At 38.4% G+C, this 25,638-nt stretch overlaps 1 long non-coding RNA gene across 1 annotated transcript; it reads right to left on the reverse strand.

The window, feature by feature from the left end:
* Positions 1 to 517: 517 nt before the first annotated feature.
* Positions 518 to 25,264, reverse strand: LOC134298204 (uncharacterized). Its single transcript, XR_010005155.1, has 3 exons — positions 25,032 to 25,264; positions 4,778 to 4,946; positions 518 to 860 (listed from the first exon to the last, which is right to left on the reverse strand). It is a non-coding gene; the product is annotated as an uncharacterized LOC134298204 (long non-coding RNA).
* Between the last annotated feature and the right edge of the window lie 374 nt (positions 25,265 to 25,638).

The raw sequence follows: 25,638 nt of genomic DNA on the forward strand, positions 1-25,638 counted from the left end.
GACTTTTATTTCTGCTGCCACCAGTAAAAAAAAAAAGTAGTTACTTTTAAGTTAAGTAACTACTTTTTTTTTTTTTACTGGTGGCAGCAGAAATAAAAGTCTTTGCAATTCTGGCAATTTGAAAAATCCTCTCCATTAAAAATCCTCAACATTATATATTGTTGAACCCCCAATCCTCTATACCATCTTTCTTCAGAATGGAGTATTCCTGCCTAGCCCCTGTTGTTATCACACCAAGTCTTTGTGAAAACACTTTGTGACAGCTCAAACCTCATTTAGCTTCCCACACTGAAGGTCATAACTTTTCCCAAACAGTGCATTCACTGTCTTCGTCTATGCCCCCCCTTTTGTTTGTTTGTTTTTTGTAAGAATTACAAAAACTCAGAAACCTCATAATTTGTAATACCTGCTTTTAGTTCTGGAAGAGGTTTACAGCTGCACACCTCTGTACTTCTGTGTTTCCAATATATTGAAGCACTTTCCCTATGAACACTTAACTGTTAATTAAAATAAAGAAGCATTTTGCAATTAAAAGTATTTCCATAATTTGTTTATTCTGCAAGGGAGAGGTGTAGTTTTGACTTGGGAAATTCGCTTACTGACACACAACCATGCATGAGCATAAAGTTCTACAAAATGGTCTTGCAAGTAAAAGTAACATTTAATTCAAAATGCATGCATTGCTATACACATGTATTTCTTTTTCAAAGCAATTCCCTGTCATAAACACACCTGGTTTATTAGAAGCTCAGTCCACACAACCAACAGAAATGAGTAAACCATCAAAGCCAACAGTCCAAATGCCAAGAAGATAGATACAGAAGTCCTTGAAGTCAAGCTGGAATATCCACTAGTTAGGCCTGAAATCAGAAGCATTAAATACAAACAACAGCAGAGATGTGTAAGGCAATACAAGATCCAAAGTCAAAGAAATCAGAATTCCTTTAAAGTTAAGCCAAAAAAAGTAACAGTCCAAGATCAAGAACAAACAAGCATTGGATTTGAGTCACATATCCACAGTGTGGGAGTCCTGGTACTGATTAGATTTATTTGTACCTTTGGGTAAGAATGTCAGCTACTATCTGACTTAGGAGTATTTTCACATAACCTAAGAGACCTTGCAAAGCCCCACCTTCTGTAACCAATACTCTAATTGTGTGGGTATGTTAAAACCTTATGAAACTTGCTGGGGCATGCATGCTTCAGCTTCATCCACAGGGGTTTGTAAAGACTGCTGTGAGGTGCTTGGGCTCATTTTAAGCAGTAGCTGAGATAAGCATGACAGGCTGTTGGCGATATCTCTTCTCCTGGCCCTTTTAGCAACTCTTTATTCTCACTTCCCAAGCTGGGCATAACATTCCCACATTAAATAAAATGTTTGTGTACAGTCTAAAATGTATACATTACATTTGTACTCCTTTGGATGCAGTGATTGACATTTATATAAAAACCTCCCGAAATATATGGTTTTAGAGGTAGTGGTACAGAAAGCAAACTGCATGTTGTGAATGGGTCTTCTGAGGCTGTGAGTGATAATGGAGGGATCAGGAGAGGAAGGAAGAACCCTCGCGAGGAGGGCTCACTAGAAGATTTACACAGGAAGAGAATCAGGGGGATTGATGGGGAGTCTTCTGAGGAGGATTCATTGGGGATTTGGGAGGGGATCTTGAGGTGGAAATGGTGACAGAGGAAGTTGGCATAGATTGGGCACGGGCTCCAGAGGATCTTGGGGAGGAATCTGGGCCCATGGATGCTGTGGATGCTGGAGAGGCTTGGGTATCTTCAGAAGCAGATCCCACATGGTCTGCCTGGAGGAATGAGGGTGGTTCCACAGGTGTGGACAGAGTTGGGTGTGGGCAGGATGATGTTGATTCTGATGAGGAGTTTGGGACGCCTGATCCTAGGGCGTTGGCTGTTTGGAGCTCAGATTCTGATGAGGAACTTGGAACACCTGACCCTAGGGCGTTGGTAGTTTGGACGCCCAAGGAAACCTAAATAAATTGGAAATTTTTGGCCACTATTCTTTGCATGTGGAAAAATGTTGCTGGGCGCCATTGGGTTTCCTGTATGTGATTCTGAAGACTGGCTTGGGACTTTGCAACAGATCTGCTGTTCGCCTTCGTTGTCTTGGCTTTTTGTGCCATCCCGTGATGTGGACCTTCTTGTGACGACTTCACCCTTTGGACTTTGGACTGAATCTCAACTTGGCTTATCTCTACGCTCTCAAACTCGGCTTGGCTTCATTCTTATCTCCGTGGCCGTCTACTGGTGCTGACTGCTGGCTTCGTTCCTGACCCTGTTCTCTTATCCCGACTTCGGGCCGGCTTGACTTCACTACAACACTACGTTCCTTTGGCTGGCCTGGTTTTCGATTCTGCAGTGGCTTGCCGCTAATTCCTCAGTGTTTTTCCAGTTTCCTTTGTTTGTGTCGCTAACAGCGAAGAGCTTTTGGCCCGGTTTGGGTTTTTGCTTTAGTTTGGAATCGCTGCTGTACTCCTGGGTTTTGGGGAAGCTTTTGGGGCTTCGTAGCGATTTAATTTTGTTTGCTTTGTCATTTTAAGCCCGTTTTGTGCTTTTGGGCTGAGTTCAAGTACTTTATATTAAATCCGGATTATATCTCTGGTTAATCCAGATTATATGCCAGTTCATGTTTTTGGCATTTTTTTCTGTTTTGACTGCTTATTAACACTGAAAATAAGTGTTTTAAGCCTCTGACAATTTACTGAATTGTTTTTGAGTTATAACTTAAATAAACTATATTTTGCCCTCAGTTGGCGTCTGACCTTTGACACTGCATTTCAAATTAAAGATAAATATAGGTTTGATATTTTGTTGTATTCTTGTTCCTTTTCAAATTCAGCAAGTGTAGATTTTGTGATTTTTCATTAAATGTCAACTGAACAAATTTTACCTTCACCCCTCCCCCAGTCTTTATATTTGCCTTTATTCATCATCATCTTCCCACTGGTTGCATTATATGCTCATTCAATCTTTGGTACTATCTTCATTTTTCTAAGTTAATGCTCATTCTTCCTTTTAGTAACTAATCCCTCCCCTCTCATTAAGGAAACACATTGCATCAGGTGGGCAACTGTAGGTTTCAATGTGTGATTATCTCTCTCTCACACACACACACACACAAACCCCAGATAAATACCTCTATGGCTTCCAAAATTGGAGTGTTTTGAATTTCCTTCTACACAATCCCTAAAGGAATTATTTATATTTATGGAATAGAATACCTGGATATAGAGTTATCAAAATATTGATAGCAATAGCACTAATGAGGAAAACACGAAACATGCCTTGCATCCAGCACAACCTCTTAGGCCCTATGTCAGTGGAGTAGAAATTAACATTTACTCTGTATTTTGGATAGACTTAAATAAACTATTCAAAGTGATAAACTATCTCCAGATACAATTACATACCCTGAATAGCTCCTTTAAAATTTGAAGCCAAATCTGGAGTGGGTTCACCATCTGCCTTGCTTGCGGGATTAGAAGGACAAATGCATGAGTTATGCACTCAAATGCACTCAAATCTTAATCTTTGCTGCCTTACAGAGGATCTCATCATATGTAGACATTTCCTTGTTTCTACACACTGTAAAAACACAGCCCCACCGTGGTGATGATCATACAATGAAAAGCTACTTCTGAGTATCACCCCATTTTTACAGTATGTAGAAAAGCAGAGCTTTCAGAGCTGGGTCTCTGTCAGCTCTAGTTGTCTCTATGTGCGTAGAATCAGCAAAGCATTTTAACTTTCAGGTGTGATGGCAACTGTTGAGAGTTCTCTGTGTAATACCGTTTTATGACTTATAGTTGTGAGTGTTAAGCGGGGAGTCTTAACACTTTTCCTCAATTCTACTCTTGCTGCAATTACTTAATGAGGATGAACTCTTCGGTGGTAAAATTTCTTTTTTATACTTTTTCTACGGCATTCCAAAATTTCACAATCTTGATTATTTGATGTATTTCACACTTAGAATTAATTTTAATAATTTTAATCATGACATTATTAAAATTACTAAAATTAGTTCTAAGTGTGTAATTAATTTTTGGGAAGTGCTTTTCTTTTTACAAAGAAATATGTAATATATTTCATCTATCTCTATATTTTAATATGATGTGCTATCCTGTTCATCTATTAAAATAAAAATATCTCTGCCAGTAATTAGTGCAAAAATGCACTGATGGTTTATCTTGACCAAAAGTAAACACACATACCATTACAAATGGTAGCTAGAATCAGATTCAGTTTTGTTATTCATATCAATAAAAGAAGGCTATCAAAATTTCCACTGATTTAGTGTTATATTTTTGCATAACAAAAGAAAAATTCCTTCAAAAACATAAATAAAATTAAATACAGATACCATGATATCTCTCTTTTCAAAATCACAATACTTGTGAAATTAAAAGAATAGCATGTATCAAACATGTATATTTCTTAGAATAATAGCATGCAGAAAAAAAGAACCTCCTGTTTGAATACTTGGCTGAGAAACATGGAAAATCTTTCCTTTTAATTAGACCTATATTCATATCTAAACAATAACAGAAGGCTAGCAACATTTCCACTGATTTAGTGATATATTTTTTGCATAGCAAAAATAACATTCCTTCAAATACATAAATAAAATTAAATGCAGATATTGCGACATCTGTCTTTTGGAAATCACAATACTTGTGAAATTACAAAGAACGACATGTATCAAACATTTCTGTTTCTTACATAAATAGCAAACATTTCTTACAACTATTCCTTGCACCTTTAAGTGTTAGAATTGTGTTACTAACGCCAAAGACAGATGAGATCCTTAGTACAGTATTCCTCAATGTCTTCTAAATCAGTGGTCCATCAGATATATTACTTCTTATCTCTTATGTAATTTCTAGACACAGAAGTCTTGTACCAAATTTCTCAAGTAACTCGGGTAGCTGCATGTAGGAAAAAAAACAAGGATGATACAAATAAAAGATGTAATAATGAATCATTTTTAACATGCTCAATTTACAAGTTATACTTAAACAGAATGACATACCAGGCATAACTTACTACACTATTATATGGCCCCTTCTACACTGCTATATAAAATCCAAATTATCTGCTTTAAACTGGATTATATGGCAGTGTAGAATGGGCCTATGTCAAACAGATATTGACATCTGCCAGTCCCTAGTCACAATGTTCTTGGAGGCAGTCCTCCCTGAAGATACTGAAATAAAAGGTTTAAATTATTAATATTCTAATATTCAAAGTTATGTCATGTGTACTATGTTGGATCATACCTCTACCTTTGCCTAGCTGTCTGCTTGGAGACTCCACACCCTCATCATCACTCCATATAACATGTCTTGTTGTGTTAGGACAGTGGTCCCCAACCTTTGGCCCTCCAGGACTTCAGCTCCCACAGTTCCTAACAGCTGGTCAACTGGCTGGGATTTTTGGGAGTTGAAGTCCAAAACACCTGGAGGCCCAAAGGTTGGGAACCACTAAGCTAGGAGAACAACTTTGAGCAGCTGCAGTAAAAACATTTTAAAATCAAAAGATACATTTTCCCAGGCATAATTTTAGATAGCTATGGAGGGGGGGGGGGTTAGTTTAATTTAATTAGAGAGTGTTCTGCCATGATTATTGATACCTTGCTGAATACTTCTGCCACGAAGCTACAGAAGCCCTCTATTTTGGCCTAGAACTGTTTTATCTCCTTGTTTTTAACATGTGATGTATGTATTGATTGTATGACTGCTTTTCATGTTTGATTTTACAATGTGTAATTTGTCACTGTTTTTATTATTGTTGTGAGCCGCCCCGAGTCCCCTCGGGGAGATGGGGCGGGATATAAGAATAAATTTATTATTATTATTATTATTATTATTATTATTATTATTATTATTATTATTATTATTATTATATTAGTGATGAGAGTGCATGCAGAGTGAGATCAAGAATAACTATCAACCTCTAAATTTATATAAAAAAGACCAATTGCTGTTTACTGTATAGATTTAAGTTTCTTTTTTTGTTTTTTGTTTTTTTTCATGTCAGGAGCAACCGGAGTTGCTTCTAGAGTGAGAGAATTGGCCATCTGCAAGGACATTGCCCAGGGGACGCCCGGATGTTTTGATGTTTTACCATTCTTGTGGGAGGCTTCTCTCATGTCCCCGCAAAAAGATTTAAGTAATAATAGTACATTTAAAAGTCTTGCTATGCTCATGTTCCTACTGTAACACATATCCATTTTACAATAAAATATGCCCTATTCCATTGACTCAAAATGGTTTGTGATACCTTCAGTTGGCAACTGCTGCTGGGTACCACTTGCAACAACCTCCTCTGCTGTTTCATTGTGTTCTTGTGAATGAAAATCTACTTTTTAGTTGTTAATTTAGTTCCAAAGTCCAATTCTATTTTCCATTTGTCAGGCTTCAACAGTAAGAACACAACAGCAGTATTGTTCTTTGAGCACATAGCAAACTACTGTGCTAAAAAGAAATTTTTAATATGATTTTTAAAAAATCATCAATACATTTCATCATTTTCTTGATTTGTCTGCACTTCTCTATCTCCATCCATATCTGCTGCAAGTAAAGGAAGATTATTTTTCAGAAGACATGACATAAATTGGATAATAAGCCAGTTCCACATGACAGAAATCCTTATAGTAGTAGTTTAATTTATATTCTATTAAAATCAATCATCATAAGTTTTATTATTCATGTATAGGTTTTGGGTTTTATATTTTCATCATCTTCCACTGGGTGAACCCCTTCTACATGTAGGTCTTTACCTGTTTTATGCAGGAAAAAAGTATTACTGCAGTGTCACAAAGGCATATCTGTAGGAACGTATAACTAACTGGCATTAATACCGTCAAGTTTGCAAAGCCTCCACTTTGGCCTACCAGCAGCAACCCATAGGCTTTTCATGTCTGCTGCTTCTACCAGCCAACTGTATCAAACAGGAAACCACAGTTCCCATTTGGTTGTCATTTTCCTACCTGTTTTAAGTATCAAAATGAACAGAGACACCCTGAGCAATATAGTGTTGTATTGCTGCCCTGAAAAGATGGCGCCTATTTTTACATGCAAGTAAAATCCTTCCCCCGGCAGAACTTTTTAGTGACTGTGCAGACACTAAAGTGCCTTCTTGGCACTTTAGAAGGTGGAGTTTACAGTTATCAAGTAGAAGAAAGTATTATTGGTTGAACTGATTTATTTTGGAGCAAAGGAATCTCATATTTGAAACCTCACACCCTCACTTTTTCGGAACCATAACATTAGGCTTCCCCTTTCTTTGCAGGCAGATCCAATCTTTTTCCTAGTAATGTATTCCTATATACCATATAGTATTTTTACAGCTAGATAGCTGTTCCAGATCTAGAAATATAATGTCTTTGCAATAATGCACATACATAACCTTCCCTAAACTACAATAAATATTCTGATTGAGAACTATGCTGTATCTGGGCTCTGTTAGTCTATGTCAGCCCAATTTACCACCATAGTCTAACCCACACAACTTTGTTGAACTTCAGTTGGCTTTTGTAAATTACTGTGAACATTTATTTAGACTTTATTTCGCTATATAATTCTTGTTTGATCTGTCTGAATATATTGGTTTAATTTATTGATGTTATGTTAAATTCACTGATATTAGGTTTAATTTGATGTTAGGTTTTTAATGCTGTTTTTATATGTGGAGTCTTGTTGGGATTTTATGCAAATATTTATCTGTTTTTGAAGGCATTGAATGTATGCCGTTGTTTGTTGGACTCTGCCCTGAGTCCCTTCGGGAAGATAAAGTAGAATAGAAATAAAGTTATTTATTATTATTATTATTTTATTATGTCACAGCAAACAAGATATACATGCTGGATTTCATATCACAAAATTACAAGTCGAACATTTCCCAAGTGTCTAGGACTGTGTGATGTATTTTCGGATGATGCGCGCAGATCCCAGTTATTATTATTATTATTATTACACAAAAACACAGTATGACATAGCAAATGAGATATATATGCTGGATTTTGTATTTTAAAAATCACAAACTGAATATTTCCCAAGTCTTTAGGACTGTGTGAAGTATTAGTAGTAGTAGCAGTAGCATTATTATTATTATTATTATTATTATTATTATTATTATTATTATTATTATTATATTACCACAGCTGGAATGCTTCTGTGTAGACTGATGGACTAATCAAGTTAGATTAGCATTTAATTTCCAATGCCAAGAATATAAATTGTTGACTCCCCACACCAAAAACAAACAAACGGACGAACAAAAAATCCAAAAACAAATAATTGAACTGTGGGGTGCTGGGGATTAATATTTGAATATGTTTGTAATCAGTATTTCTGTATTTTACCTTTACATTTCTGAAGATAATAGATAGGCAATTAATTGTATAATGTTTGTATATGTATAGATAACATTAAGAAACTTTGTGTTTCATTTGGGGAGAATGAATGTGGGGATGAAGTAAATATAACAGTAGTAGTAGTAACAACAACAACAACAACAAGCCTTTGTTCTACCTGAGAAGACACAAAGAATGTGGTAACATAGAGTTAAATTGCCAGATGTGGTAGTACATACAGTAGAGTCTCACTTATCCAACACTCGCTTATCCAACATTCTGGATTATCCAACACATTTTTGGAGTCAATGTTTTCAATACATCATGATATTTTGGTGCTAAATTTGTAAATACAGTAATTACTATATAGCATTACTGCATATTGAATTACTTTTTCTGTCAAATTTGTTGTATAACATGATGTTTTGGTGCTTAATTTGTAAAATCATAACCTAATTTGATGTTTAATAGGCTTTTCCTTAATCCCTCCTTATTATCCAACATATTCGCTTATCCAACGTTCTGCCAGCCCGTTTACGTTGGATAAATGAGACTCTACTATATTACTAATTGCTTCTTATAACAGGGCCATTCAGTGAAACTCACTGGCATGCAGCCTAAACAATATTCACATCACCACTCCACACAGTAGGCTATCCAGTCTCAAATGAAAAGTCTACCAATCAAGGACCTCTTCAACACTTCAAAGCAAGATGTTCAAGTACTGACCAGGTCATGTAATAAGGAGACTCATTAAAATGTCATGTTGGCATCTCATTCTCTGTAATTTCAACACATTGCTCCAGATATTACACAGAAATATTTCAAAGGTGCCCCTGACCCAGATATGTTTGGAAGTGGAATATGCAGCATTGAAGTCTGGTGGAATCTCCAACTCTATCAATGTTAAAGTTCTGTTCGTGTGCTGATCTGATGGGAGGGATTACATTGAGTATTCCTGTTTGGCAATGCAGGACTGGACTAAATGGTTCTTAGAGTTTCATAAATGTAACATGCAGATATTTTGTATCCGTAACAATGGACTTATTAATTATTTCAATTTATTTTCTATATTTCACTTCTGGAATAGATTATCTGTTGTTAAAGAAGATATATTTTAAAGGATTACTGTCTAGGGACAACCAACTCACAGAAATTATTTTGGAAGTAATAGAGGGTGGAAAATCAAGTGAGATTAAAAGAATGGGAAATGGGAAAGGAGTCCACTGGAAATATCATGAAATCAAAGATTTAATAGATATTTGGGGTCAACAAAAATATCAGGAGGCACTTCAAGCGGTCCATATAAATATCGAAGTGTTTGAGACAATTGCTAGTAAAATGTGAAGTCAAGGCCTTGAGCACAATGCGGAGGAACGCTAACGAAGACAAAAAGTGATGAGACTGGAGTACAAATGGGTGCTTAGGCATAATAAAATATAAGAAAATGCCCCCCATTATGTGCCCCTTCTATGCTGAGCTTGACAATATACTATGAGGTATAAATCCAACAAGGTTAAGTGTAAGTCTGCCAATTAAAAGGGTCTCTGCAAGAGAGCAAAGTCAATCAATGTCAGAAGCAGAACAGCAGTTTGATACCAAAAGAGCCCTTGTAGCTCCAGTGCTGGCAAGTTCGCCATCAAACACTAGTGCAGGAAAAAATGTATTTCAAGGGTATGTAATCCCATTAGATCCAGAAGAAAGAGAAGGAAAAGGGTGAGTTTCCCTTTTATTAGTAGAAGACCTGACCATTTAACAACAACTAATTGTTTGCCCATGTAGTTGCTGAATTAATGTTTCTTATCCATTGGGAAACAACATGTCTTGTAGCTCCATTTGTAAGTGCATTTTTGTTTCTATTCAGTTACAGTAATACAAATGATACCACACTAAAAATCCTTCATAAGTACTTGTGAATGCATGTTCAAGTAACATTTACCTATCTCTTATTCTATGTAGAAATTGCACCCAGAATTGCTGAACTATCCCTGGAATGTGTTTTAAAAAACTTAAAACATGAACCTAAGGAGGAAAGCATGGTGAAAACAGCTAAAATGCAAACGACCAACACTTGGATGCAATTCTTAAGGACATGGCTGAGAACTGTGAAATCTTAAGGATCCTTGGTAGATTTCTGGAAAAATCTTGCATCAGCAAGTATATTTCAGCGATATTGCAATTCTTTTGGGGTCTTTTTCTATGCAAAGTGGAGATGTGTGCCTTTATTTAATGCAAATTGCAAACAAAATGCAAAGAAACAGAAAACATTTTAGTTGATACATCTGTAACTATTCAAATGAGTCTAAAAATAAATGTTGCTTCCTGAAACTTGTGTAGGCAAATCTCTTTCCCTATATAGTCCATACAGAACATCCTAAGTATAAATCAATTCATAGTATGCTCTTTTTTTTCTCATGTCAGGAGCGACTTGACACATCAATACAGACATATTAGAAAAGCATTTTCTTTCAATCCTAAGCAAAACATTTCTGAAAAACATAGTTCCTCTCTAATTAATAAATTAAAATAATAAATTATAATAGGTAAAAAGGTGAAGGTTTTCCCCTGATGTTAAGTCCAGTCATAACCGACTCTGGGGGTTGGTGCTCATCTCCATTTCTAAGCCGAAGAGCCGGCGTTGTCCATAGACACCTCCAAGGTCATGTGGCCAACATGACTGCATGGAATGCCATTACCTTCCCGCCGGAGCGGTACCTATTGATCTACTCACATCTGCATGTTTTCGAACTGCTAGGTTGGCAGGAGCTGGGGCTAACAGCGGGCGCACATTCCGCTCCCAGGATTTGAACCTGGGACCTTTTGGTCTGCAAGTTCAGCAGCTCAGCGCTTTAACACACTGCGCCACCACCAGGGGCCCTAAATTAAAATAGCGAGATTTAAATGTAGTAAATAAATAAATAATAAATAATATTCCTATTTAAAAAAACTTAGAGCAAAGTTGAAAAAGAGCAAAGGATATGTAATGAACAGTACTTACACAGAAAAATACCATGACATGACTACTAGTACAACAGGAACACACAAAGGGTAAGTACTTGTATTACAAATGCTGCACTCACTCCCCAGGTTTTTAATTATGTGCTACATGAAATGCATTGCTCCTCAGAAAGCAGTGATGAAATAGTTTAATGAACTTTTCCCCCTCTCTCACTCTACCAAAATACATTGCCCTTACTGGCTCTGTTGAAACAGGAAGAAGAAGCTCTTCATGTGATTCAACCTCTGGAGAAAGAAGATGTCCTCTTGTCTCACAGAAATTGTGAGACATGCAGAGGCAAGAGTAACATAGATTTCCTCGGCAACAGTTAAACAAGAAGACACACATCTCCATCTGGACTGAAGTCCAAATGCCGTTTCAATCATATTTCTTAACCTGTTATGTAGGAGCCTCCAGTGGCGTAGAGGGGTAAAGCCTTGTGACTTTAAGCTGCCAGGTTCGAATCCCACCCGGGGAGAGCGCGGATGAGCTCCCTCTATCAGCTCCAGCTCCATACGGGGACATGAGAAAAGGATGGTAAAAACATCAAAACATCCGGGCGTCCCCTGGGCAACGTCCTTGCAGACGGCCAATTCTCTCACACTAGAAGCGACTCAGGTTGCTCCTGACACGAAAATAAAAAACCTGTTATGTACAAGGTTGAAATTCTGTTTCCTCTCGTCAAGATTTCCACCATAGGGTTTCATCAGCCCCTTGCGAAAAGGATAGGCTCCATCACCCAGAATTATTGGTGGCACTGCAACCTCGTTGATGATTATGTTTGGATTCCCAGAGACAAATGCTCCTTGCATGGCTTGATAAAGTGAGGAATTTTCTAAAAATGTGTGCAGCAATGCAGAAAATGATTTTCCTAGAAATTCTAAAATTGTGCAGCCACAAGTCTTCACCCCAAAGGGATAGCACTTCACCACTTTCTGTGGGTATGAGGCCTAATCTAATCTAATCTTCTAGGGTCTGGGGTTGATCCATACTAGCCAAGCACATCAGTTTATCCTGCAATCAAATCTACATGCCTGGTATAATAAAACTCTTTATTTATATTCTGCTTTATTTCCCCAGGAGCCCCGGTGGTGAAGTGTGTTAAAGCACTGAAGCTGCTGAACTTGCAGACCGAAAGATCCCAGGTTCAAATCCTGAGATGGGAGTGAGCACCCACTGTTAGCTCCAGCTTCTGCCAACCTAGCAGTTTGAAAACATGCCAATGTGAGTAGATCAATAGGTACCGCACCGGCGGGAAGGTAACGGAGCTCCATGCAGTCATGCCAGCCACATGACCTTGGAGGTGTCTACGGACAACGTGGCTCTTTGGCTTAGAAATGGAGATGAGCACCAACCCCCAGAGTCAGACATGACTGGACTTAACATCAGGGGAAAACCTTTAAACCTTATTTCCCCAGAGGGACTCAGAGCAGATTACAGTACATATAAGGCAAATATTCAATGCTTTTTAACATAAACAGCAACATACTGTGGTCCTTAATGTTGCCAATAGACTAGTTTTCATTTGTATTAACTTGTTGCATTATCCCGCTCAAATTTCTGAGTGTTAATCACAATGTGCCTTTGTTTGTTTGTCAAAAAAAAAAAGAATCTTGAAGAACTGTTTCTTATTTAATCCCTTCTCATTCTACAGAGTCTTGTCATTTTGAATTGATTGCTTTATCTATACAGCATCTAAACAAAGGATCTTCCTTGTCTTTAGATGCTACTACCATTTTAATGCTTGTCATCTTCCACATTGATTTTTTGTAATATTTTTCTGTCAGTTTTTCTGCTGTATTTCTCTCTCCCTTACTGCAAATGTTTCATCTCATTCCATTTCTAGCTTCCTTCAAGCCTTCTGAAAATGTGTCAGGACAAGTGCAGGTATGAGAAGCCACTCTCAGCATTCCTGAGAAAAGCAGCCCTTTATTACCAGTTATTCTCAGAGAACTGTCATGAACTAGTATATGTTGAAAGGAATCAGCATGTGTCTCAGGTAAATTAATATCTCAGAACCGCTGGGTGACATTAGCAGAGAGGGTAACACAAAAATAACTGCCTTTAAGACATGACTATATTTTGGAGGAAGGAATATAATTCTATCTGATATGGTATGGGAAGAGATCCAGAGATGCAAAGAGATCCATAGAGGTGACACCATGAGGTACACATTGAGTGACTCCAACTTTAATGATGTCCCTAGAAAACACAAATACTAGCCACAGAGCACATCTATTTCAAGATAGGGGAACACTGATTTGAATGTGCAGACTTATAAGGAGGAGAAGGGTTGGGTTAAACAATTTGAAATCCAGTGCTTACTTAGAGGAGGGCTTCAAAATAAAGGGACAATATGATTATTTCCCTGGAACACATGCAAACACAGAGAGAGCAAAGAATATTTTAAAATATTAAATTGTCTTCATTGAATGTTGGGAAACTTTAAATAGGATTATATCTTTACTGTTTAGGAATTATTCTGTGTTAAAATATACCTCTGTTGAACAGGAAATAGTATTTTCAGATCATAAAACAAATTTCATGGACATACAAAACTATTTCTATGTGGAAAACATATTCTCAAAATAGAAAGCACGTTTCCTGGATACAAAACAAGTTTTTTGTACAGAAAACACCATATTCAGAGGGAAAGATTCTTTGCAAAAAATAGTGTTTCCCATGCAAAAAACAACAACCAATGCTTCTAATCTCCCTTAAATCCTGACCTGAGAAAAACCTTCAAAAATTGTACTTTTTAAACAAGCAAAGAGAAGAAAATAATTCTCCAGGAGAACAAAATCTAAGAAAGTGTCCATCACATTGTGTTTACTGTAAACATTAGGGCAAATTAAAAATTTGTTAGCTGCTCTGAAAAAATATGCATACAAGAAGGAAAGAGGGATGATTGCAACTGGAGGGATGATTACTGAGGCAAAGAAGGCTTTTTTTTCGTGTCAGGAGCAACTTGAGTCGCTTCTGAAGTGAGAGAATTGGCTGTCTGCAAGGACGTTGCCCAGGAGACACCTGGATGTTTTTAATGTTTTTACATCCTTGTGGGAGGCTTCCAACATGTCCCCGCATGGAGCTGGAGCTGATAGAGGGAGCTCATCCACGCTCTCCCTGGATGGGATTCGAACCTGGAAGCCTTCAGGTCAGCAACCCAACCTTCAAGTCACGAGGTTTTAATCCACTTCGCCATCGGGGGCTCCTTAGGGTTTCTTCTGCTGCACTGTACTGACATGTGTAAAAGAAGAAGAGTAATTATGGCATAACTACCATGAGTATGGATTTCAGATAATATTTTCTGGGAAGGTCCTGATTCAGTTTCTGAAGGAAAATAGAGATTTTCCTCCTTCATAGAATCAAAGAGTTGGAAGAGACCTCATGGGCCATCCAGTCCAACCCCCTGTCAAGAAGCAGTAAGATGACATTCAAAGCACCCCCGACAGATGGCCATCCAGCCTCTGCTTAAAGCCTCCAAAGAAGGAGCCTCAACCACACTCCAGGGCAGAGTTCCAGTGCCAAACATCTCTCACAGTGAGGAAGTTCTTCCTAATGTTCAGGTGGAATCTCCTTTCCTGTAGTTTGAAGCCATTGTTCCGCATCCTAGTCTCCAGGGCAGCAGAAAACAAGCTTGCTCCCTCCTCCCTATGACTTCACATATTTGTACATGGCTATCATGTCTCCTCTCAGCCTTCTCTTCTGTAGGCTAAACATGCCCAGCCCTTTAAGCCGCTTCTCATATAGCTTGTTTTCTAGATCTTCGAAAATTTTAGTCACCCTCCTCTGGACACATTCCACCTTGTCAACATCTCTCTTTAATTGCGGTGCCCAGAATTGGACACAGGTGTGGTCTGACCAAGGCAGAATAGAGAGGTAGCATGACTTCCCTGGATCTAGACACTATACTCCTATTTATGCAGTCCAAAATCCCATTGGCTTTTTTTGCCGCCACATCACATTGTTGGCTCATGTTTAACTTGTTGTCCATAAGGACTCCAAGATCCTTTTCACACGTACTGCTGTCGAGGCAGGCGTCCCCCATTCTGTATCTTTGCATTTCATTTTTTCTGCCTAAGAGGAGTATCTTGCATTTGTCCCTGTTGAACTTCATTTTGTTAAGTTTCATTTTGTTAGCTCATCTCTCTAACCTCTTAAGATCATTTTGAATTCTGCTCCAGTCTTCTGGAATATGAGCTATCCCTCACAGTTTGGTGTCATCTGCGAACTTGATGATCATGCCTTCTGGGTCTTCATCTAAGTCATTAATAAAGATGTTAAAAAGAACCGGGCCTAGGACGGAACCCTGCAGCACTCCACTAGTGACTTCTTTCCAGGATGAAGAACATGCATTGGTGAGCACTCTTTGGATTCGTTCACTTAGCCAGTTACAGATCTACATAACTGTGATTTTGCCCAGCCCATATTTGACTAGCTTGTTTGTCAGAAGGTCATGGGGGACCTTGTCGAAGGCCTTACTGAAATCCAGATACACTATATCCACGTCGTTCCCCGCATCTACCTAGCTTGTAACTCTATCAAAAGAAGAGATCAGATTGGTCTGGCATGATTTGTTTTAAATAAATTTGTTTAGTACAGCCAGGTGTTCCTGGACAACTTGTTTCCTTATTTGGGGTTGGCTTTCCTCTAATCATCCACTTCATGTTGCTGAAGTTGTGGCTGGCTTTCTTTTTGTGAGAATACTGAGGCAAAGAAGGCATTAAATAGTTCTGCCTTTTCTCTATCCCCTGTCAGCATTACCCCATCTTCTCGCAGAGGCCCTATTGCCTCCTTGTTCTTCCTCTTCCTACCGACTTAAGCAAAGAAGCCCTTTTTATTGTTTTTAATGTCTCTGGCAAGCCTGAGCTCGTTTTGCGCTTTAGCCTTGCGAACCTTTTCCCTACAGGAGTTGGCTATTCATTTGAATTCTTCTTTGGTGATTTCTCCCTTTTTCCACTTCTTGTGCATGTCTCTTTTGAGTCTTAGCCTGGTTAGAAGTTCTTTGAACATCCATTCTGGCTTCTTCACACTTGTCATATTTTTTTTCTTTGTTGGCACTGTTTGCATTTGCGCCTTGAGTATTTCACTTTTTAAAAACTCCCATCCATCCTTAACTCCCTTGTCTTTTAATATTGGCGTCCATGGAATGCTGCTCAGTATTTCCTTCATTTTTTGGAAGTTAGCTCTCCTAAAGTCCAGAATATGGGTTTGACTTCCTGAGGGTATGCTTGATTCTGGCCACAGAGGGAGCAGCTGCTTCATCATCCACTGTGAGGCTGACTTTCTCATTCTAAACACTGCTGGATGATTTTTATGGTGTTGTAAATTAGTTAACTCTCTGACCCCAGAGTCGGTCACGACAGGATTTAACGTCAGGGGAAACCTTTACCTTTACCTTTAAATTAGTTAAATTAGCCTCCCCACATAAGTGGTACCAAAATTTCTTACTTGATAGATGCAACTATCTTTCGTGTTGCTTAGGTCAACTACGAGCAGGGCTATTTTTTATTTTAATGGTTGGGTGCTCACTCCGACATGGGCTGGCCTCAAACTCATGACCTCTTGGTCATAGTGATTTACTGCATCTGGCTACTAACCAGCCTGTGCCACAGCCTGGCCCTGGTTTATTTGCACTTGTATAATTTTTTTTTCTTGGTTGGCACTGTTTGCAATTGCACCTTGAGTATTTCACTTTTGAAAAACTCCCATCCATCCTTAACTCCCTTGTCTTTTAGTATTGGCGTCCATGGAATGTCGCTAAGTATTTCCTTCATTTTTTGGAAGTCAGCTCTCCTAAAGTCCAGAATACGGGTTTGACTTGCCTTAGTTTCAGCCTTCCTTTGTATTGCAAACTGCTGGAGCACATGATCACTTGCCCCTAAGGATCCGACCACTTCAACTGCATTGATCAGTTTCTCCATGTTTGTTAGGATGAGATCGAGAGTAGCCGATCTCCTTGTGGCCTCTTCTACCTTCTAGACCATAAAATTTCTGCAAGGCAAGTGAGGAATTTGTTCGACTTCCTACTCTTGGCCGAGTTTGTTTTCCAGTAGATATCAGGGTAGTTGAAATCACCCATGACTACTGTATCTCTTCTTTGTGTGTGTTTGGTCAACTGCTGACAGAAGGCTTCATCAAGTTCTTCATCCTGGCATGGAGGTCTGTAGTAGACACTAGGCTTGTCTGATCGATGGAAAAAATGTTTCAATTCTCGTTTCTAAAGTAGGGGGTGCTGGTGCTTCAATATAGAAAGTATTTCCGAATTTTTCACCCAAAAATTTCGGACATTTCCAAAAATTCGTAATGATTCTTAATGTTTCTAAAATGGCGGATGCACATGCGCAATCGCCCAAAAAAAAAGGAAACTGGGGGGACTTTTACAGGGCTCTCCCGCCCTCATTTCTTGAGCTATCCTCATCAAATTTGGTACAGTGGGAGATCACATTCAACACTCTTTGCTCAACAAATTGCAGAACGTTTCCTGTCTCCTATGATTTTTGGTGAATTTTCATAACTTTTTATAATACACTATTTTTCAATATTTGAAGAAACCTGTTCCTGGTTTGAAAGTCTTATTTCCTGTTCAATTGGGTTCTTATTACTGTGAAAGTCTCTCTTCTACTTGTGTAGACTTTGGATTAGAAACGCAGCACACTCCAAGCAATGCCTTGACAGGATTGGCAATGTCCTTTGGAAACTATAAATTGCCTTGGACCTTATTGATTGATGGTGCCCCTGGCTGACCTTGTGATGGCAAAAATAAAACTCTGGCGGAGGACTTTGGATTAGAAACGCAGCACACACCAAGCAATGCCTTGACAGGATTGGCAATGTCCTTTGGAAACTATAAATTTCCTTGGACCCTCTATTGAATCAAATCAATGTCTGACCTTGTGATTGCAAAAATAAAACTCAGCCCAAGGCTTGGGATTAGAAACGGAGCGTGAGGAAAGCAATGCCTTGGCTGGAGTGCCCGCGTCCTTTGGAAACTATAAATTGCTTTGGACCCTCTATTGAATCAAATCAATGTCTGACTTTGTGATTGCAGAAATAAAACTCAGCCCATGGCTTGGGAATAGAAACGGAGCGTGAGGGAAGCAATGCCTTGACAGGGGTGCCACTGTCCTTTGAAAACTATAAATTGCCTTTGAACCTTTTGATCTATGGTGCCACTGGCTGACCTTGTGATTGCCAAAATGAAACTCTGGCCAAGGACTTTGGATTAGAAACGCAACACACGCCAAGCAATGCCTTGACAGGATTGGCAATGTCCTTTGGAAACTATTTCTTCCAATGTACCCTTTTAGGTTTGAAAACAATGTGTGTCTTTGTGATTGATGCAATAACACTCAGCCCGGGGGCTTGGGATTACAAACGGAGTGTGAGGGAAGCAATGCCCTCACAGGAACGCACACGTCCTTTGGAAACTCTAACTTCCAATGTCCCCCCCCCCTTTTAGGATTGCTAAGAAGGGCTGATCTAGTGATTGCTAAATTCCAAAAAAAACACAAAAAGGCAGTGTAAAGATGCTGAGGGTGATGTGGCAGAGAATGGAATCCCTTTTGAATCCCACCGCTTTACCACCAATGTGTACAGAGGTGAGGTGTCTGACAGGAATGTGTGACAGAGATGGGATCCCTCTGATCCTACACACACACACGCCGATACCACCAATTAATAAAGATGTATATGAGAGATGATGTTATTTGATTATTTAGTTGACTATCTTCTTCGCTGCCACCAATGGAAGAGACGTCAGGCAGATGGCACTGGTTCTTTCAAGCTTTCTCTATTTGTTTTACTTCAGATGTTGTTGTTTAACTTAATATAAGAGTATGACAGAGGCTTGGTTAGAATAAAATCAAAACAAGTTTATTGCAGGTACAGAGCTTGATGGTTTCAGATAACTTGTTAAAGGCACTTCGCTTAATGGTTACAAACAGTTATGAGGTGGTCAAACTTTCAAAATACTTCTTTCTCTGGATTACACTAAACCCTGATCCTCCTGGATCCCCTGGGATTAATGTTCCCTAATCCACAGACTCTATAACTGACCCTAGACAAATCACCTAACTTGCCTAGTCTGGTCCAACCTAAATCTGACTCAAATCCTTCTATTTAAGCCAGCCTGATTCTCCTCAGAAGAATCAGTTCCTCCACTGTGACTAGAAAATCACAGACTGTCTAAAATAATTCTCTTTATTTTAGACCTGACTCAAATTCTTTTGAGTCACCCTGATCCTCTACACAAGAATCAGTTCCTTCACTGTGAATGGAAATCACAGACTGACTAACTGCTGGGTTTTTAAAACATTCCCCCTTTTCCTTTCCAGGCGGCGGTTGGCTCCGCCCCTGTTGCTATGGTAACCTGTTCTAGCATTCTAAGATGGCTACCTTCCCCCATACACATTGTCAATTCAAATACTCACCATTTTAAACTTAGCCAAACCTGACTGTTTAAACAAAATTAAATACACATATCATCTATAAACAAAATATAATTATACACTTCTTCACAGGCAGAGGGTCTCTCTCTGGAGTAGAAGAGTAGAGGACCCCTAGCACTGCACTTGCAGGAATGCAGACGTCCTTTGGAAACTATAATTTTCAAGTCCCCCCCCCCTTTCAGGATTGCAAAGAAGGGCTGATGTGGTGATTGCTAAATTCCAAAAAAAAAACCCAAAAAGGCAGATGTTTAGAAATGGAGTGCCAGGTAAGCAATACCTTGGCGCCCACGTCTTTTGGAAAATAAAAATTCCCTAAAGCCACAGCAAGGACTCTGCCACAAGCCCCAAGCAAATTTCCCAAAAAACAAACAAACACAATATCGAACCTGCAACAACAGACACTCTACCCCCTATAGCCAGAACAGTCACTTAGCCCTCTCTCCCCCAAGCAAGCAAGCAGCTTCCCAGCGTGTGCGAACCACCCTCTCTGCTCGGTATCCTAGCCCAGAATGACTTGGCTCGGTTGGGGAGGGGATTTTTATAGAGATCCTGCACGTGGATGCGGAGGACGCTAGCCCCCACCTTTTTCAGCCATCGTGGAAGTCTCTGATTGGCCAGGGAGCGGTAGCCATTTTAGGCTGCGCTAGGCTCCCATTCATGTTAGGTTGCAGAAACAAAAAAAAAATTATTATTATTATTTTTAAAAAAAAATTAAAAAAAATTTGGGGAGGAAAAAATATAACGAAACATTTAAGACACAATTAGAGAATGGGCCAACAATGGTTTGAATTACATTGCCAGTTGCGCCCAGGGAAAATGTTTCAATACTCGTTTCAAAAAGCGAGAACAATCCGAAATAATAACGAAACGAGAATCATAACGAAAATTTGGACAACCCTAGTAGACACCCATAACGAGATCTTTTTGAGTCCCGGCTCCCTTGATTCTTATCCAGATTCTTTCAAGCTGGTTTTCCAGATTGCAGTCTTGCATCTCTTTTGCAATGTATATGTATATTAATCCCATGTATATTAATACCAGCTAGTACATTTTAAAGTTTCTTTTACCATTCTTTTTTATTTTTTTATCCTGCTATCTGATATCTTGAGTGAAGATATTATAATACTGAGCCAGAACAACTAAATTATATGTATCTCCTTATTGTTAATTCAGACACATTAATCCAATTTCCAGCTCTTCGGTTAATTGTGTGTATGTTCCCCAAGGCTTCGTTAAAAGACAACAATTATAAAACTCCTTTATGTGGTGTTCTGTTATCAAGCCAAAACTTTGTTGAACTCTTCCTTAAATATTTCATAGTAATTTGCTTCTTCCAATCATATTTCCCCATAAATGTTTGCTACACTATTCTAGATATTAGACCTTAAATATCTTATTTGTGTCTCATCTTTCATATCTATATCAATATATGTTCTTTCAAACTTCATTAAAACTAATCAATGTTTTCTGCTTTATAATGTTTAGGAAAACCGTTTATATCATGGGGAAGGAAACTGCAAAAGTCAGGTCCAAGCAGTAATTCAGACACAGAGGCATATCTGAATCTAAACTATGTCAAAATCTTGCTCTCTCAAAATCTCAGTATCATTTTTCTGACTTAGAGAAAGTCAACACTGGCCACTTCAGCCAAAATAAATCTGGAACATTTATGCTTCACACTTCCCTCAGAGACAGACAGAATGCAGCCAACTCCATTGTGGTACTGCTTTGATGTCCAGGTTGTCCAATCAAACCAAGACTGCATCTACCCTGTAGGACCATCTCCTTGTCACCCTGACAGCCTAGCTAGTTATGAAACTCTGTATGAACACCTGGCCATTGCCTGTTATGTCTGTGATGTCATTATGGCATAATATTCTTCTTTCTTGCTGTCATGAGGGCACCCTCCTCTGATCACAATGGTCAGGTGCTCACACAGAACTCTGACCATCAGGTATCAGTGGTAGCAACACAAGGACAAGATATCCAATTTCTTTGCAGTAACCACTACAGGAAAAGGGTAATGCCACAATGTCCACCTGTGAAACAAATACATTAATTTGGATTCAGTAAAATAAATATTTATGTAAGTGTCATTGATTCAGTCTACTCTGAGATGAACAATTGGATTTAACCCATGGTTGTACAGGTCAATTTAACTGGATTTCCAAGACCCAGCATACCTTATGTTGAATCAGGCCTTAATTTTATCCTCTCTTTCTATACTTACATAGCAACATTCATATACGTTAATGCTCAGTATGAGGGAAGAAAAGAGGCATGTAGAGAACTCATAGTATTAATGCAGGGAGGTGGTTACTAAACCTTTCTACTGTATATGTTCCTTAATTAACACTATAAATATTGATTCCTTCCTGATTTACACTCTTGATCAAATTCATAATAACATCTCTTGCTATGGTGTTATAATAACATCTGTTGAACAAATGGTAATTTTCTTAAATGCTTTCTTCTTCCAAAAACGCCTGGGATTATCATCTTTAGCAGGTAACATTTATTGGTTTCAAATTATGAAATAGCATTTGTCTGCTTTTAACTGCATTCCATATATATATATATATATATATATATATATATATATATATATATACTAGCTGTGCCCGGCCACGCGTTGCTGTGGCGAAGTCTGGTGTTCTGGGAAATAAAGTATTGAGGAATTGGTGGTAGTTAAGGTCAAGGGTAAAGGTTTTCCCCTGACATTAAGTCTAGTCGTGTCTGACTCTGGAGGTTGGTGCTCATCTCCATTTCTAAGCCGAAGAGCCAGCGTTGTCCGTAGACCCCTCCAAGGTCATGTGGGATGACTACATGGAGCGGCGTTACCTTCCCGCCGGAGCAGTACCTATTGATGCACTCACATTTGCATGTTTTCAAACTTCTGGGTTGGCAGAAGCTGGAGCTAACAGTGGGGGCTCTCTCCGCTCCCCCAATTCAAACCTGTGGCCTTTCAGTCCAGAAGTTCAGCAATTCAGCGCTTTAACACGCTGCGCCATCAGGGGATATTATTTCCTAAAGGTTGTGAATATACAATATTTCTGATGGTTTTTTTTTTTGTTGGAGGCAAGTATGAATGCTGCAATTAGGAAAAATGATTAGGATGTAATGGCCTTGCAGCTTTAAAGCCTGGCTGTTTCCTCCCTGAGTGAATTTTTTGTTGGGAGGTGTTAGCTGGCCCTGATTGTTTCCTGTCTGGAATTCCCTTGTTTTCAGAGTGGTGTTGTTTGCAATATTTTATGTGCTTCTACTGTCTGTGGCCCTGAGAAAACAGAGGATTTTCCAGACTTTGATGATGGGAATACTTTGTTGGGAGGTGTTAGCTGGCCCTGATTGTTTCCTGTCTGGAATACCCTTGTTTTCAGAGTGATGTTGTTTGCGATATTTTATGTGCTTCTACTGTCTGTGGCCCTGAGAAAACAGGATTTGCCAGACTTTGATGATGGGAATACTTTGTTGGGAGGTGTTAGCTGGCCCTGATTGTTTCCTGTGTGGAATTCCCCTGTTTATTTACTGTCCTGGTTTTAGAGATTATATTGTTCTGCATTATTCTATCCCAGTAATTATTTCATATTAAAGAATCTCACTTATCCAACATTCGCTTATACAATGTTCTGGATTATCCAATGCAGTCTGCCTTTTCATAATCAATGTTTTTGTAGTCAGTGTTTTAAATTCATTGTGATATTTTAGTGGTAAATTTGTAAATACAGTACAGTAGAGTCTCACTTATCCAACATAAACGGGCCGGCAGAACGTTGGATAAGCGAATATGTTGGATAATGAGGAATTAAGGATAACCCTATTAAACATCAAATAAAGTTATGATTTTACAAATTAAGCACCAAAACATCATGTTAGACAACAAATTTGTCAGAAAAAGTAGTTCAGTACACAGTAATGCTATATAGTAATTACTGTATTTATGAATTTAGCACCAAAATATCACGATATATTGAAAGCATTGACTACAAAAATGCGTTGGATAATCCAGAACGTTGGATAAGCGAGTGTTGGATAAGTGAGACTCTACTGTAATTACAACATAGCATTACTGAGCATGGAACTACTTTTTCTGTCAAATTTGTTGTATAATATGATGTTTTGGTGCTTAATTTGTATAACGATTACCTAATTTGATGTTTAATTGGCTTTTCCTGAATCCCTTCTTATTATCCAACATATTCACTTATCCTGCCGGACTGTTTACGTTGGATAAGTGAGACTCTACTGTAATTACAACATAGCATTACTGAGCATGGAACTACTTTTTCTGTCAAATTTGTTGTATAATATGATGTTTTGGTGCTTAATTTGTATAACGATTACCTAATTTGATGTTTAATTGGCTTTTCCTGAATCCCTTCTTATTATCCAACATATTCACTTATCCTGCCGGACTGTTTACGTTGGATAAGTGAGACTCTCCTGTATATTTCTAATCTTATATTATCTGCTCAGAACTGGATTATATGAGGCCCCTTCTTCACAGCTGTATAAAATGCACACTGAAGTGGATTATATGGTAGTGTGGAGTCAAGATAATCCAGTGCAAAGCAGATAATATAAGATTATAAATGGGTTATATAGCTGTGTGGAAGGGCCTTGAGTCTACACTGCCATATAATCCAGTGCAAATCTGATAATCTGTGGAAGAAGTCTAAGTGAGGCCTAAATCTGCCTGTCCCCTAACTGAAACCTGGCTGTCCCTTGGTTGCTAGGCAACCAAGTGGGCAGAGATTAGCCCTCTAAACTGGCAGCAATTGGATAAAAAAAAGTATTGCTCTCCCTCTAATTCGGACTTTATTTTTCTTTTCTTTTTGTTGTATCAACCTTGAGGCGTGGATGATGGGTTGTGTTGTCAAATTTTGAGGTTGGGGGGCCTGTACTTTTGTTGTTTTGTGAATTGCCGTGATGCCATCACTCTTTTATATATATATATATATATATATATATATATATATATATATATATATGGGTTATTTTAACTAGATTTTCTAAAAATATGTTTTTTTTTTCCTTTCTGCTTCTACAAGACACATCCTTTCTGTTTTCAATTCCTTCAGCAGTTTTCTGTTCCAAATTCTTCTTCCTCCCTCGGCTTCTCTTTCTTTCTCCCTTAAACCCATCTCCAGTGGAACTTACTCATTTCTTATGATAAAATATCTCATGGCTTCAGATATTCCTTTCCCTTTACCTGATTGTAAGAAAAGTCTTCTCCCATTTCTGATATAGGAAAAAAGGGAAAGATAGCCACATCTCAGTTCATGTCCAGATATCTGATGACCCAAGAGTAAGCCTGAAAGTCAATGTATGCATCTGTGTCACCATAGAGACTATATATTATGACCTCAGAGGAAAAGTCTATTTGTACAACATGCTGCTAAGTGGGCTTTGTCACCATAGAAACAATTGTGTGGCCAAACTTCTCTCACAAATAATGAGATAACAAAAAAGAAATGAAAATATAGAATTAAGTTTAAACTGGATTAGGGTATTTCTAGTTTGAAGTAGTAGTGGAGAGAAAGTCTTATTTCCCTTAGGCTGTCATCCTTTTTCCTATAGCCATTTGCCTGGGTGTAAGGCCCCTTGAACTTAATTATATGTTTTGTATTCTAGCTAACTAGTTCATAGCTTTACAATATATGAAGTAACTTTTTTATCCCCCCCCCCCCAAAATGCTTATGGTTAAAGCTTTCACAAAATCATTAAAATCTAAATAGAAATGAATATTCAATTTTTGTGTAAAGTTGAATAGGTCACAATGGCTGCTCATATGTTCTACTTGCAGAAAACCTCTGTAT

The sequence above is a fragment of the Anolis carolinensis genome, chromosome 4 (assembly GCF_035594765.1).
Source record: "Anolis carolinensis isolate JA03-04 chromosome 4, rAnoCar3.1.pri, whole genome shotgun sequence".
NCBI classification, from domain to species: Eukaryota; Metazoa; Chordata; class Lepidosauria; order Squamata; family Dactyloidae; genus Anolis; species Anolis carolinensis.